This window comes from Chiloscyllium plagiosum, chromosome 3 (genome assembly GCF_004010195.1).
Source record: "Chiloscyllium plagiosum isolate BGI_BamShark_2017 chromosome 3, ASM401019v2, whole genome shotgun sequence".
NCBI classification, from domain to species: Eukaryota; Metazoa; Chordata; class Chondrichthyes; order Orectolobiformes; family Hemiscylliidae; genus Chiloscyllium; species Chiloscyllium plagiosum.
In genome coordinates, this window is record NC_057712.1 from 138,089,586 (window position 1) to 138,100,892 (window position 11,307).

Here is an 11,307-nt window from a genome sequence, read left to right on the forward strand (position 1 = left end):
GAGGTATTAGAAATCCTGCAGAGTGTGAAAATAGATAAGTCCCCTGGCCGGATGGGATTTATGCTAGGATCATTTGGGAAGCCAGGGAGGAAATTGCCAAGCCTTTGGCATTGATCTTTAAATCATCATTGTCTACAGGAATAGTGCCAGAAGACTGGAGGATTGCAAATGTAGTTCCCCTGTTCAAGAAAGGGGAGTAGAGACAATGCTGGTAATTATAGACCAGGGAGCCTTAAGTTGTTAGTAAAGTGTTGGGAAAGGTTATAAGAGATAAGATTTATAATCATTTAGAAAAGAATACTTTGATTAGGGACAATCAGCACAGTTTTGTGAAGTGTAGGTCGTGCCACACAAACCTTATTCAGTTCTTTGAGAAGGTGACCAAACAGGTAGATGAGAGTAAACTGGTTGATGTGATGTATATGGATTTCAGTAAGGCATTCGATAAGGTTCCCCATAGTAGGTTATTGTACAAAATGTGGAGGAATGGGATGGTGGGAGACAAAGTAGTTTGGATCAGTAATGGGCTTGCTGAAAGTAGATAGAGTGTGGTGGTTGATGGGAAATGTTCATCCTGGAGTCCAGTTACCAGTGGTGTACCACAAGGGTCAGTGTTGAGTCCACTGCTGTTCGTCATTTTTATAAACGACCTGGGTGAGGGCGTAGAAGGGTCGGTTAGTAAATTTGCAGACGACACTAAGGTCGGTGGAGTTGTGGATAGTGACGAAGGATGTAGTAGGTACAGAGAGATATAGATAAGCTACAGAGCTGGGCTGAGAGGTGGCAAATGAAGTTTAATGCGGACAAGTGTGAGGTGATTCACTGTGGTCAGATTAATTGGAATGCAAAGTATTGGGCTAATGGTAAGATTCTTGGTAGTGTAGATGGGCAGAGAGATCTCGGTGTCCAGGTACACAGATCCTTGAAAGTTGCCACCCAGGTTGACAAGGTTAAGGCATACAGTGTTTTAGCTTTTATTAATAGAGGGATCGAGTTCCGGAACCAAGAGGTTCTGCTACAGCTGTACAAAACTCTAGTGTGGCCGCACTTGGGGTATTGTGTGCAGTTCTGGTCACCGTATTATAAAAAGATAGTGGAAGCTTTGGAAGGGTGCAGAGGAGATTTACTCGGATGTTGTCTGGTATGGAGGCTGTTTTCGTTAGAGAGAAGAAGGTTGAGAGGTGACTCAATAGAGACATAAGATAATCAGAGGGTTAGATAGGGTGGACAGGGAGAGCCTTTTTCCAAGAATGGTGACCCCGCGAGCACGAGGGGGCATCGGACAGATGTCAGAGGTAGTTTCTTTACTCAGAGAGTAGTAAAGATATGGAATGCTTTGCCTGCAACGGTAGTAGATTCGCCAAGTTTAAGTGCATTTAAGTCATCATTGGACAAGCATATGGATGTACTTGGAATTGTATAGGTTAGATGGGCTTCAGATTGATATGACAGGTCGGCGCAACATCGAGGGCTGAAGGGCCTGTACTGTGCTGCAATGTTCTATGTTAGATAAGTGTGAGGTACTGCATTGTGGAAAAGCAAATCAGAGCAGGAATTATACACTTAATACTAAGGTCCGCAGGAGCATTGCTAAACAAACAGAACTGGCGTGCAGGTTCACAGTTCCTTGAAAGTGGTGTCGCAAGTGGGTGGCTCAGTGGTTAGCACTGCTGCCTCACAGCGCCAGGGACCCAGATTCAATTCCAGCCTCAGGCAACTGTCTGTGTGGAGTTTGCACGTTCGCCCAGTGTCTGCGTGGGTTTCCTCCGGGTGCTCCAGTTTCCTCCTACAGTCCAAAGATGTGCAGGTTAAGTGAATTGCCCCTAGTGTTAGGTGGATTAGTCAGGGGTAAAAAAGCGAATGGGTCTGGGGGGTTGCTCTTCGGAGGGTCGGTGTGGACTTGTTCGGCTGAAGGGCCTGTTTCCACACTGTAGGTAATTGAATCTAAAAATCTAAAACTAAACTAGACTGGACAGTGAAGGCGGCATTTGGTATGCTTGCCTTTATTGGTCAGTACATTGAGTGCAAGAGCTGAGAGGTCATATTGTGGCTTTTCAGGACATTGGCTGGGCAACTTTTGGGATATTGCATTCAAGTCTAGTCTCCCTGCGAGAGGAAAGATGTGAAATTTGAAAGGGTTCAGAAAATATTTATAAGTATTTTACTTAGGTTGGAGGATTTGAGTGACAGAGAGAAGCTGAATAGGCTGGGGAAATCTGCAAGTAGCAGCAGGTCAGGCAGCATCCAAGGAACATGAGAATCGACGTTTCGTTGTGGTTGGAGGGTTCCCAGGCAGAAGATGAGGCGCGCTTCCTCCAACCGTCGTGTTGCCATGGTCTGGCGATGGAGGAGTCCAAGGACCTGCATGTCCTTGGTGGAGTGGGAGGGGGAGTTTAAGTGTTGGGCTACGGGGTGGTTGGGTTGGAGGACCAGTGGGGTTCTGTCCTGGTGGCGGTTGGAGGGGCGGGGCTCAAGGGCAGAGGAGCGGGAAGTGGAAGAGATGCGGTGGAGGGCATCGTCGACTACGTCTGGCAGGAAGTGGCGGTCCTTGAAGGAGGCCATCTGGGTTGTACGGTTTTGGAACTGGTCCTCCTGGGAGCAGATGCGGCGGATACGAAGGAATTGGGAATATGGGATGGCGTTATTACAGGGGGCAGGGTGGAAGGAGGTGTAGTCTCGGTAGCTGTGGGAGTCGGTCGGTTTATATTAAATGTCCATGTCGATTCGGTCACCCGAGATAGAAATTGAAAGGTCTAGGAAGGGGAGGGAGGAGTCTGAGACGGTCCAGGTGAATTTGAGGTCAGGGTGGAAGGTGTTGGTAAAGTGGATGAACTGTTCAACCTCCTCGTGGGAGCACAAGGCAGCGCCGATACAGTCATCGATGTAGCGGAGGAAAAGGTGGTGCCAGTGTAGCTGTAGAAGATGGACTGTTCCACATATCCTACGAAGAGGTAGGCATAGCTCGGGCCCATGCGGGTGACCATGGCTACTCCATTGGTTTGGAGGAAGTGGGAGGATTGGAAAGAGAAGTTGTTCAGGGTGAGGACTTGTTCAGGGTGAGGACCAGTTCAGTCAGTCGAAGGAGGGTGTCAGTGGAAGGGTACTGGTTGGTACGGCAGGAAAGGAAGAATGGGAGGGCTTTGAGTCCTTCATGATGGGGGATGGAGGTGTACAGGGACTGGATGTCCATGGTGAAGATAAGGCGTTGGGGACCGGGGAAGCGTAAATCATGGAGGAGGTTGAGGGCATGGGTGGTGTCTCGAACGTAGGTGGAGAGTTCTTGGACTAAGGGGGACAGGACCGTGTCGAGGTATGAGAGATGAGTTCGGTGGGGCAGGAGCAGGCTGAGACAATGGGTCGGCCGGGGCAGTCAGGTTTGTGGATTTTGGGCAGGTGGTAGCATTAAATCTAAATTGGCAAAATAAAATACCAGACCTGAGGGTTTAGAACAGTTTAGACTTCAGCAAAGGTAGAAAAAGGGATTAGAGTCATAGAGGAAATGATTCCTTTGGTCCTACTCATCAGTGCCGACCAGATATCCTAAATTAATCTAGTCCTATTTGTCAGCATTTGACTCATATTCCTCTAAACCCTTCCTGTTCATATATCCATCCAGATGCCTCTGGCAGCTTATTCCATGCACGCACTACCTTCTGTGTGAAAATGTTGCCCGAGAGGCCCCTTTCTAAATCTTTCCCCTCTTACCTCAAACCTGTGCTTTCTACTTGTAGATTTCCGAAGAGAAAGTGAGAGCTGCAGATGCTGGAGATCAGAGCTGAAAATGTGTTGCTGGAAAAGCGCAGCAGCTCAGGCAGCATCCAAGGAACAGGAGAATCGACATTTCGGGCATAAGCCCTTCTTCAGGAATGAGGAAAATGTCCAGCAGGCTAAGATAAAAGGTAGGGAGGAGGGACTTGGGGGAGGGGCGTTGGAAATGCTGACCATACCATAATTTCACTTATTTGCCATAGCCTGACGATACATCCCCTATGGTTTCTATTCCAAACTGGGATGAATAACTTTAGTAGCTTGCACCCTTTCAACGTTTGCCATTTCCTATCTCCCATTTAAGTACTGGTACACAATTTATCACAGCAAGCTCATGCCTCACACCATTTTAATTTCCTTTATTTATTTACTTACAAGACCCTAGTCTCAGAAGGAATGACATTACTGTCCTTCAAATGAAAACTTTATCGTGTTCATAGGCCCATTCTCAATTAGATTGTCAATTATTCCTTTCTCATTACCCAATACCCAGTTGCTTTTTCAATAGAACATAGAACATTACGGCTCAGCACAGGCCCTTCAACCCTCAATGCTGCGCCGACCTGTGAAACCAATCTGAAGCCCATCTAATCCCCACTATTCCATTTTCATCCATGTTCTGGATTAGTGGTGCTGGAAGAGCACAGCAGTTCAGGCAGCATCCAAGGAGCTTTGAAATCGACGTTTCGGGCAAAAACCCTAGTAAATCACATCTGAACCCTTTCCAAAGCTTCCACATCCTTTCTGTAATGTGGTGACCAGAATTGTATGCAATACTCCAAGTGAGCCACACCAGAGTTATGTACAGCTGGAGCATGACCTCGAGGCTCCGAAACTCAACCCCTCTACTAATAAAAGCTAACACACTGTATGCCTTCTTAACAACCCTATCAACCTGGATGGCAACTTTCAGGGATCTATGTACATGGACACTGAGATCTCTTTGTTCATCTACACTACCATTAGCCCAGTACTCTGCATTCCTGTTACTCCTTCCAAAGTGAATCACCTCACTTTTTCACATTAAACTCCATTTGCCACCCCTCAGTCCAGCTCTTCAGCTTATCTATGTCTCTGTAACCTACAAGATCCTTCAGCACGATCCACAACTCCACCAACTTTAGTGCCATCCGCAAGTTTACTAAGCTATCCTTCTGCGCCCTCATCCAGGTTACTTATAAACAGCAGTGGACCCAAACAGATCCAATGCATTGATTCATAAAACGACTTCTATATCCACTCTATGAATTCCTCTATCATATTGCTACCGATTTGATTTGCCCGATTTTTATGCAGATTAAAGTTCCCATAATTACAGCTATGTCCTTATTATTCACATCACTGAATTCCATTCCAATATCTTTCCCAATATTGCTACTGCATCTTGGGTTCTGTGCACAGTCGTACTGTTGTTTTCTGCCCATTGGTATTTTCAAGCTCAACTCATACTTCAGAGCCGATATCCTTGCTGCACTTAATGTCTTTTTTTTAAAACGAGCAATGCTACCCACCTGCTTGACCTTATTGTCTGCACAACCTGGCCTCCTTAGGCAATGAACTGATTTAAGGAGGTCAATTCAGTAACTCTTCTCTCAATCATCTCCAATAAATTTACGGATGATGACGACGATGAAGAAAATTGCACACAGTATGAAAAGGTGCAATCTTACCAGTTTCTTGTAGAAATGAAATTGAGCATCCTTACATCCCCACCACTCTGTGGCCAACCACTTCAACTCCCCCTCACACTTCCCCAAGGACATGCAAGTCCCGGGTCACCTCCACCACCAAATCCAATCCACCTGACACCTGGAGGAAGGATCTCTCATCTTCCGCCTTTGGACCATTCAACCACACAGCACCAACATAGGCTTTGCTAGTTTCCAAAACTAACCTCCCCCCACATCATCCCAGATCCAAACCTCCAACTTGGCACTGCCATCTTCCCATCTGCATCTACCTATCGCCTTCCGAGCTACCTTCCCCCTCCAGCCGCACCCCTCTGTCTCTCATCCCCATTCCCCCTCCACATTCTTGATGAAGGGCTTATATCCAACACATTGATTCTTCTGCTACTCGGACACTGCCTGATCTGCTGTGCTTTTCCAGTGCCACACTTTTTGACTCCTCCTTACATTTATGTTTAATTTCTGTCATAAAAAGGATAGCAGTCCATTAGCTTTCTTGATTACATGCTGTATCTGCATGAGGTTAAAAATCATACAACACCAAGCTATAGTCCAACAGGTTTATTTGGAAGCATTGTGTGTGTGGGAGTGGCATGGGGGTGTGCGAGTATGGGGAGAGAGGGCCATGTGTTGGGGAGGAAATGTGTGTGGGGCGTGGTGGTGGTAGTGTGGGGATGTGCACGCCGGTGCGCGTATGATGTCTTGAGGCATAGTATATTGGCAACACCAACCAGAGGCTATGGCAACGAATGAATGGACACCGCGCAACAATCAACAGACAGCAATTTTCTCTTCTAGTTGGAGAACACTTCAGTGATCCAGAACATTCAACCTCAGACCTTTGGGTGACCATCCTCCAAGATTAGATTAGATTAGATTAGATTCCCTACAGTGTGGAAACAGGCCCTTCAAACAATCAACAGACAGCAATTTTCTCTTCTAGTTGGAGAACACTTCAGTGATCCAGAACATTCAACCTCAGACCTTTGGGTGACTATCCTCCAAGATTAGATTAGATTAGATTCCCTACAGTGTGGAAACAGGCCCTTCAGTCCAACAGGTCCACACCGGCCCACTGAAGAGTGGCCCACCCAGACTCCCCTCCCTCTGACTAATGCACCTAACACAATGGGCAATTTAGCATGGCCAATTCACCTGATTTGCGTATTTTTGGACTGTGGGAGAAAACCGGAGCACCCAGCGGAAACCCATGCAGGCACGGAGAGAATGTGCAAGCTCAAGGCTGGAATCAAACCTGGGTCCCTGCACTGTGAGGCAACAGTGTGCTAACCACTGAAATACCATGCCATCCAAGGCAGACTTAAGGACAGGCAACAATGCAAAGTGACCAAGCGGAGGCTGATAGCCAAGTTCAGTACCCATGGGTTGTCCACACTGCAGGTGACCCCACTGCACTACACACACACACACTCCTACAGACCCTCACACATACACCCTCATGCACACACCCTTTCCCAAACCCTTTTACACTCACACTCTCTCTTACAATCACTCATAACACCATTCCCCCGGCCCCGCGCGCACACACCCATCCAAGTACGTGGGATGAATTTGTAGTTGCAGAATTACATTTTATTTTGGTCAAAAAGCTTCATGAATCTGTGCAAGATTCTGTAAATTCCTTTTTTTAGATTAGAATCAGCCTGAACATTGGGGAACAGAAATAGTCTCACACAGGGCACCTCACACCTTCAATGCCTACATGACACCTATAGTTAAAGTTCACTTGAGAATGTAACTTTTTAAAAGTCCTGGGATTTAGATATGAAAGAACTGAAACCAACATGTTCACTCTAAAAGTTGGGCAGCATGGTGGCTCAGTGATTAGCACTGCTGCCTCACAGCGCCAGTCCCCCTCAGGCGAGTGTGGAATTTGCATATTCTCCCTGTGTCTGCGTGGGTTTCCTCCAAGTGCTCCAGTTTCCTCCCACAATTCAAAGTTACATGAATCGGCCATGCTAAATTGTCCACAATGTCATGTGCATTAGCCGGGGGTAAATATAGGATAAGGGAATGGGTTTACTCATCAGAGGATCAGTGTGGATCTGTTGAGCCTCTTTCCATACTGCAGGGAATCTAATCTAGTCATGGGACTTAAACAATCCAGGTCTTTCTCAATATATCATTTCAGTTACATCACACTGTAAACTTTAGCTATAAATTCCGTGTCTCTCCAATCTACTAATCCGCAACCATCTGATGAAGGAGCATCTGGTACTTGCAAACAAACCTATTAGATTGTAACCTGGTGTTGTGCGATTTTTAACCTTGTACACACCAGTCCAACTCCAGTACTTCCAAATCATTTATCTGCATACTAACACTTTGTGCTCATGATTCAAATCCCTCTGTATATCAGAATTTTACAGTCAGTCATTCTCCATTTAAGTAATACCCTGCTCTTAGTTATTCTTCCTACCAAAGTGAATGACTTTACATTTTCCCACATTATATTCCATCTCAAATGTATTTTGCCCATTCATTAAACCTATCTATATATTTGTCCTTAAATCCTTATGGCTTCACCATAGCATATTTTACATCTTTTGTTGCCTTGCCTTCAATCCTCTAATTTATGAAAATTCTAAAAGATTTGGTAGTGTATTACGGTACACCCAACCAGTTACAAGACAGGCAAGAAACACGGGCGTAATCAACTTTTTTTTCCCCCAAAATAAGTGGTATTACACAGTCATCTCTGCTGACTGTGGAAACTAAAAACATCAATGATTAAATAGGAAAATTAGACCAGCCTGTGAAATAAACTTAGAGCTTTGGGGAAAGAGTACAGGAATGAAACATTCTGCACAGAAAGCTGATAGGCCAAATTACCTCTTTTCCAGACCATAATGAATCGAAGACTGATTTATGCAGCTTCTACTCATAATATAAGCTATGGGGCAAATCCCCCCAAGAATATCCACAGTCCCTCCTTCCTCAGGTGTCGGGCCCAAGCCTGGACACATCCTCCAGGGCTGCTCCGCACATGATTTCAAATCTCTCGCAGGTTTTTCCAGTGAAACCGATCTCGGAAATCTTTTCCAGCAGATCCAACAGCTTTCACAGTTCACGGTGACAGGAGTGACTCTGCTATATCTTTTGCGATATGCGCTTGATTAGATTACTTTACAGTGTGGAAACAGGCCCTTCGGCCCAACAAGTCCACACCGACCCGCCGAAGCGCAAACCACCCATACCCCTACATTTACCCCTTACCTAACATTACGGACAATTTAACATGGCCAATTCACCTAACCTGCACATCTTTGTGACTGTGGGAGGAAACCGGAGCTCCCGGAGGAAACCCACGCAGACACGGGGAGAATGTGCAAACTCCACACAGTCAGTCGCCTGAGGCGGGAATTGAACCCGGGTCTCTGGCGCTGCGAGGCAGCAGTGCTAACCACTGTGCCACCGTGCCGCTTGGAAGGGATGATCTAGAAAATGCTTCCCATTCAATGCGCTATAAAAAGCATGAACAGAAAATCATCCTCCCGTTAGACCAAAAAACAATATGATAGCTAATTTACCTGTTTGGCGCATGCTCCACTCCCAGGCCCTTTTAGTTGTTCCCTCATTGGTTGGCGATTAATCTTGCCTATCGCTCATTCTGATTGGTTAGTCAGACAACCGTCCCACCTTCACCCTTGTTGGGTTGGACGTGCCATCCATCCATCACTCATCCACTAATTGGTTGGGTCATATTCCCCGCCTTTCATTCATTTTGAAACCAAAAGAGAAAATGCTGGAAAATCTCAGCAAGTCTGGTAGCATCTGTAAAGAGAGAAAAAAAGCTGACGTTTCGGTCTTGACAAAGGGTCAGTTAGACTCGAAACGTCAGCTCTTTTCTCTCCCTACAGATGCTGCCAGACCTGCTGAGAGTTTCCAGCATTTTCTCTTTTGGTTTCAGATTCCAGCATCCGCAGTAATTTGCTTTTTTTCCGTTCATTCTGATTGGTTCGGAAAAAAAGAGCTTTGATTCGATCCTCCAACCCTGTCTCTTATTTGCTATAGATATGAACATCAACCATGCTGGACTGGGGTAGACAAAGCTAAACATAACACAACACGAGGCTATAGTCCAACAGGTTTATTTGGAAGCACTAGTCTTTTATCAGGTGGTTGTCCTTTTCTGAGGTAGCACAAACAGTAAAACATCGCACAGGCAACTTACAGTTTGCAAGGAGAGACAGAAAAGTCAGCAGCCTGTTTCAGACATTCCCTGCTGCAAATGAACCAAAAGAATCTCAGCTGCTCTGACTGCCAATCCCCTTTCATTACACAAGTTATTTCTAAAATACAAAAGCCTGAGGTATCAGCTATTTAAGGGTAAACAAAAAGGGCCCCAATAAACCCCATTCACCTCTGCACCAACTCAGCCAATTCAGAGCCTGGTGTTTTTTATGGCCCCTCTGAAAAAAAATCAAATTTATAGTAACTTTGAGAAAAAGGAACAGCTTTGAGAAAAGGATCAGCTTTGTAACAAGGGTATGTTGTATACTTGGATTTCCAGAAGGCTTTTAATGAGGTGCCATACAAAAAACTCTTTCATAATATAAGAATGTATGGAATTGCGGGGAATATACTAGCATGGATAGAGGATTGGTTAACCAATAGAAAGCAGAAAGAAACAATAAATGAGTGTGTCTCTTATTGTAGATCAGTGGTGAGCGGGGTGCCACAGGGGTTGGTTTTGGGCCCGCAACTGGTCATGATATATGTAAATGATTTAGAAGAGGACACAGAGTGTAATGTATCCAAATTTGCTGCTGATGCAAACTTGAATGGAAATACAAACTGCAAAGGATGTAGAGGGTCTGCAGAGAGACTTAGATAGGTTAAATGAGTGGGCAAGGGTCTGGCAGATGGAACACAATGTTGGTAAATGTGAGGTTACCACTTTGGAAGTAAAAATAGTGGGTCAGAATATTATTTAAATGGTGAAAGATTGTAGCATGCTGTTGTGCAGAGGGACTTAAAAGTTAACTGCAGATGCAACAGGTAATTAGGAAGGTGAATGGAATATTGACTTTCGTTATTAGAAGGATTGAATTTACGAACTAGGAAATTCTGTACAAGGTTGTTAGTGAGGCCACACCTGGAGTATTGCGCATTTTTCTGGTCTCCTTACTTGGGGAATGATAGGGCTATATGGAGTAGGTTCAGGGGGTTACCCTTTGAGGATTGGAATTTAGATTAGATTAATTAGTGTGGAAACAGGCCCTTCGGCCCAACAAGTCCACACCGACCTGCCGAAGCGCAACCCACTTCCCCTACATTTACCCCTTCACCTAACACTACGGGCAATTTAGCATGGCCAATTCACCTAACCTGCACATTTTTATGGATTGTGGGAGGAAACCGGAGCACCCGGAGGAAACCCACGCAGACACGGGGAGAATGTGCAAACTCCACACAGTCAGTCGCCTGAGGGGGGAATTGAACCCGGGTCTCTGGCGCTGTGAGGCAACAGTGCTAACCACTGTGCCACCGTGTCGCCCAGAAGAAGGATGAGAGGGGATCTCATAGAAACATATACAATTATGAAAGGGATAGATAAGAAATAAAGTAAGGACTGCAGATGCTGGAGACCAGAGTTGAAAAATGTGGTGCTGGAAAAACACAGCAGGCCAGGCAGCATCTGAGCAGGAGAATCGACGTTTTGGGCATAAGCCCTTCTTCAGGAATGAGGCTGGTGTACCAAGTGGGCTGAGATAAAAGGTAGGGGAGAGGGAATTTGGGGAGGGGCGCTGGGAATACGATAGGTGGAAGGAGGTGAGGGTGAGGGTGATAGGCCAGAGAGGGGGTGGGGGCAGAGAGGTCGGGAAGA

At 45.8% G+C, this 11,307-nt stretch overlaps 1 protein-coding gene across 3 annotated transcripts in view; it reads right to left on the minus strand.

Moving 5' to 3' along the window:
* Positions 1 to 11,307, minus strand: part of LOC122548582 — a 42,146-nt gene that overhangs the window by 3,458 nt on the left and 27,381 nt on the right. Inside the window, exon 1 of one of the 3 annotated variants that reach the window (XR_006311265.1) lies at positions 9,008 to 9,031. The exons of 1 other annotated variant lie outside the window; for it this stretch is intronic. The gene's annotated coding sequence lies outside the window, so the exon portion shown is untranslated. Of the gene's footprint in view, positions 1 to 8,309; positions 8,587 to 9,007; positions 9,032 to 11,307 lie in introns of those variants that run through there. One more of the 3 variants, XR_006311264.1, reaches the window with a different exon arrangement.